The following is a 5,000-nucleotide window of genomic DNA, read 5'->3' as shown; positions in this document are numbered from 1 at the left end:
AACTCCACTTAGAATCGCGAAATTCGATTTTATGACAATTTTACATAAATTATAAAAAAATCCTGATATTCTATTTGGTAACTTTTTTTAAAGTTGGTCTTGTTTTTCACTGATGATTTTCGATTTATGTGACACCTGTTGCAAGTCGCGCTGTCAATTACGTTATGACACTGTGACAATTTTCGGTCGACTTATATAGTATGCTAGATTGTAGTTAGGTTTTCAGTAACGTGACATCGCGAGCGAATTTGACCGGCGCACGCTTTTCATCTGTAGGTCTAGTTTGGACGAAAGCTCCGTTGGTTTTCGCTCTGCGAACTAGCGCGGAGCCCTGCGTCGGCCGCTCGACTGTTTCCGGCCGTTCGGCAGTTCCCGCCATAGGCCACGAGCCACCACCGCGCGGGGATGATTTAAATCAGAACATCCCAGGATAAACAGGATAGGTATAATGAAACATTAAAAAAAAAACACGTTTTTTGCTTTTTTATTTATTTATTGGAAAATCAACAGAATATTTACAAAAAATAACAAAATATAAAACAATTAAATAAAATAAAATTCCAATTACAGGTTTTCATTTAAAAGTAATCTAAAAAAAACGGTCATGTACTCGTATATAAGTATAACTATATAGCATTATAACATTTCTTTACAACATTTTAAAAACTTGTTCAAAAAAATCTGGATTATCTCCAATTACAGGAGTTATTTTCATATTATTTTCTCATCAAATATGAAGAATATTATGGAAGTCTGAGCATTTATGGGGCCATCTCACCAATATATGTCTCTAGTGAAGTTCTAATGATTCAAGAACAACGTTTCGAAATTGATTCATATATATAGAACATCCAAGAATTTGAATAGTGTGGTTGTCAATAATGGGTAGAATTGGCGAACGTTACACGTGTGTAAAGTGATCACTTAAACCAGCCTATGACGGTCATCAGACGGTCATCCCCGTAAATGCCCAGACTTCCATATTCTTCTTCATCTTTGATGAGATGTCAAAAATTAACATTTCTTTATCAAATAATCAAATAGTCAAATAGACATAAATAATTTTTCTCTTAAACGTTATAAAAGAAACATTATTGATGTCCATTTCATTAAGCATTTTTAGAATACATTTTGAAAAAATATTTTTACCGTTTTTCAACTCTTAACCATTCAATAACTCTTTTCTTTTCAAAGCCATATATTAATTTCATTGAAAAATCTTTTTTTAATACATAAACGGTGTTTTAAGCAAAAAATTCAAAAACGTCAAATGTTACCTGGGTTTGAAGAAAATTATGTTGCGATTTATCGTATATTGGGCCTTAAATGCATGCACGCCGTAAGCTCCGTACTCTGACTGCAGACTCTTGTCGAATACAATATATAGCTCAGTCAATTGCGATCGAAGGACAAGCTTTGAACAAAGTTTTAAAAACTAAACCATTTGTTCATAATTTTCTGTGTAAATAAATTTTTATCAGTCATCTTCAACTCAAACTTTACAATTTTGATAGGCTTTAACTTCGAGGCGCTGATTTTGTTGCATTACATCCTACGAATAATTTTTTGCTTCGTTACATAAATTTTAAAAATAACATATTTTTTATACTTACAAATATATTATAGTATAAGTCTTCTTCCTTGTTTCGTTAGTTAAGTAAAGGCAAGGCGATCAGTTTTGTGCTTCAGATACCATTCCTAGGCAAAATTTAATGAATTTTATCTAGCTGGTAATCCGATTTGGGTCATCATATGTATATGGTAGTTAAGTAAAAGTTAAAAGTAATATATATTAGTAATAGTAATAATAGTTAATATTAATATATAAAACATATATCCAAACACAAGAGCTTAATCTCTTTTTGGAGAAGCTGAGCGCAACTAAAATTATAAATCATAAATTTAATGTAGAAATATATATAGAAGTTGTATTAAAATATAAATACATATTTATGTATGTTAAATAAAAAAAAACATTTATAAGGAAAAATAAAAAATAAAAATTATAATGTATATTTTATTAGTTCTGTAGTTTATACATATTGACAAAAAAAAACCGATTGCTGTGTTTATTTTTAATACAAAGAAATAGGAATCTGTATTTACTTGAAATGCGATATCCAATGCAAACATAATCAAATTACGTCTGTATGGTAAGTCGCATGAGAATCTTTTGGCACTTTGATCTTTGTTGCGGCCCTTAATTTGAAAAAAAGGCTTTAAATTTGGGCGTTATCCGCTGTCGTTGGGCACTGGCATATTGATTGCATACCCTGGGCCCTTCACACATCGAGCAACGTCACAGGGTCGGCGCAGGGGCGGCGCAGGGGCGGCACAGGGGCGCCACACCACGCAATATCTCTTCGGCACGAATAAAACAGTCGGAGGGAAATATTACGATATATCCACATTCCTATGTATGTATTTACTTTACTTCTTCCCTTTCTTATTTAATATTATATATATATATATATATATATATATATATATATATATATATATATATATATATATATATATATATATATATATATATATATATATATATATATATATATATATATATATATATATATATATATATATATATATATATATATATATATATACATATATATATATATATATATATATATATATATATATACATATATATATATATATATATATATATATATATATATATATATATATATATATATATATATATATATATATATATATATATATACATATATATATATATATGTAGATATTAAATGTTAAATCAAACACTGATTTTTTGAGTCTACTAAGTTGTATTTTAGTGTTAAAAAACACATAAAAATAATTTTTTTGACAAATGTTTCTCCTAGTTATTGCATTTTCAAACGAATGTCAAACTCAAAAAATTTGTGTTTGATTTAACATTTAATACATAAATTCAAATTGAGTTCTACATATTAAACGCCAAATCCATAAATAAATGATATATAATACTTAATTGAAATCGAATAGATATCATTCGTTAAACGTGATTTGAGGTTCATAAAAACATAAATGTGTTACATCATATAAGTATGATATTTATATTCTTAACCAGTTATTAAAGAAATTGTGAAAGAAAAACGCTTGTTTTTTACCACTTGAGTTTTATTATAGCGACTTGTTTCGGAAGCTATACTTCCATCTTCAACTTTAAATAAATACGTTTTTATTTAGACCTGAAGATGGAAGCATAGATTCCTAAACTAGTCATTATTATAAAACTTACGTGGTAAAAAGTTGTTTTTCTTTTACAATTTCACTATGTCTTTCCTCAAAGTGAATACCGAAACAATAAATAAACATGTTTTGAATATTAAAAGCATTAACTTTGTGGATAATATTGATTTATTATTTCGATAAATAAAAAAGACTTTGTGTTTTCATCCACTCACATTATTGTTAACCAACTAGTTTCGGCAACAACTCATAAGTCATAAAATAAACCCTGAAGAGGTCAACAGGTTGTTGCCGAAACTAGTCGATTGATGAAATGTGAGTGGATCAAAACACAAAGTCTTTTTATTTCTCGAAATAATATAATTAGTAAAAATTTTTAGGTTTTTTTTCAAATCACATATCGCTCACTCCTTTCAAGAACGTCATAAATCAAAAATCGACAATTTAAAGTTGTGCATACTTTCGGAATGCCCAGAAAATGTACTATATCCCAGCAAAAGCGGCATATTTTTAACTTAATATTTACCCGCTACAGGGCAGAAAGCGCTGTTTTTGTATTTTGAAGAAAAGGTATTGTTCAACTGTTTTTTGAAATAAACTTAATATTTTTCAAATGGAGAAAAAACCTTCAGGTTTTACCTAAAAAGATCTGTTGCACAGTAAAAAGTTCAATAAGCGGCTTGATATTTATTTTTAAAACATTGTATTATATTTTTAAACTTTAAAAACGTTCTCCTAAAAAATTAAGTTTTTTGATTTATGACGTTCTTGAAAGGAGTGGGCGATATATTACAATACAACAAAAAAAAATCATTTAAAATGAAATTTTGTGTGTATATTTTTAAGTTACAGTACTTAAATCGACGCATGGGGAAATAAAAAATAAAAAAATAATAAAAGTATAGTAAATTCTTATTATTCAAATTATAAATTCAAATTATTATTATTATTATACTCTAACGCTCGATTTAACACATAGATGCGATATATTAAGATAAATTACATAAAGATGGCAGCTCTATCTGTTATTTCTTACTGAGAAAAAAAAGTTATTGAATTGCATATTTACAACTTTTTTTAAAATTGCTTGGACAGTATAGATAATAAATAATGGACCTATTGGTGAACGTTATACAGTGTGTAAAGTATTCACTTAATCAGGAAATGTCACATAGTAAGCCCCGTAAAAGACTTCCATAATATTCCTTTGGTATAAAAATGATTCCAAGAAAGAAAATAGTTTTATGCTCTCCTGGTGAAATCTCTTGTCGTTTAATATAAATTGTGAAAAAGTTTGATTTTGTTATTAAACGCACATTGGCTATTTGCTTGACTGTGGAATATTGACTTACCAACCAAAAATGGTCACGATTTTGATCCACTCTCACATGATCGACAGGAAATTTGTTTCGAAAGAAAGAAAAAATAATGAGGTCGTTATCGTAAAATTTCTAAAAATTATTTATGGAACCGTCAAATAGAATATTTGCTAACGTTAATATGAATACTTTTATCGATTGACAGTCGTTATGTAAACCAATATTTATACAATAATAGCAATCCATAGTTAATACTAATTATTGTATCATGATACTTTCTTTTAAAAACTTTGTGTAAAAATAATGCAAAAAGGTTTTTTTTCTAAAAAAAGCTGTTATGTAATAAAGAATCCTCAAGCAATGTGAGTAGAAAAGAATAATTAAAAGCTATTTTTTTAATTGATTTATTTTAATTTTAGAAAAATTTGGATTATTCTAAAAATTCCATGGGATTAATTTATTCGGGATTGCAAACCA

General features: G+C 27.8%; 1 protein-coding gene across 1 annotated transcript in view; it reads right to left on the bottom strand.

Moving 5' to 3' along the window:
• Positions 1–336, bottom strand: part of LOC148300831 (protein NDNF-like) — a 45,902-nt gene extending 45,566 nt beyond the window's left edge. The window contains exon 1 of the mRNA XM_088274217.1: positions 1–336. This exon is cut by the window's left edge and continues 316 nt beyond it. The gene's annotated coding sequence lies outside the window, so the exon portion shown is untranslated.
• Positions 337–5,000: the final 4,664 nt, after the last annotated feature.

This window comes from Brachycentrus maculatus, unplaced genomic scaffold (genome assembly GCF_059751285.1).
Source record: "Brachycentrus maculatus isolate JH-2025_06_01 unplaced genomic scaffold, ASM5975128v1 h1tg000649l, whole genome shotgun sequence".
NCBI classification, from domain to species: Eukaryota; Metazoa; Arthropoda; class Insecta; order Trichoptera; family Brachycentridae; genus Brachycentrus; species Brachycentrus maculatus.
Note: the sequence above shows the minus strand (reverse complement) of the source record. Positions and strands in the feature narration are given on the sequence as shown.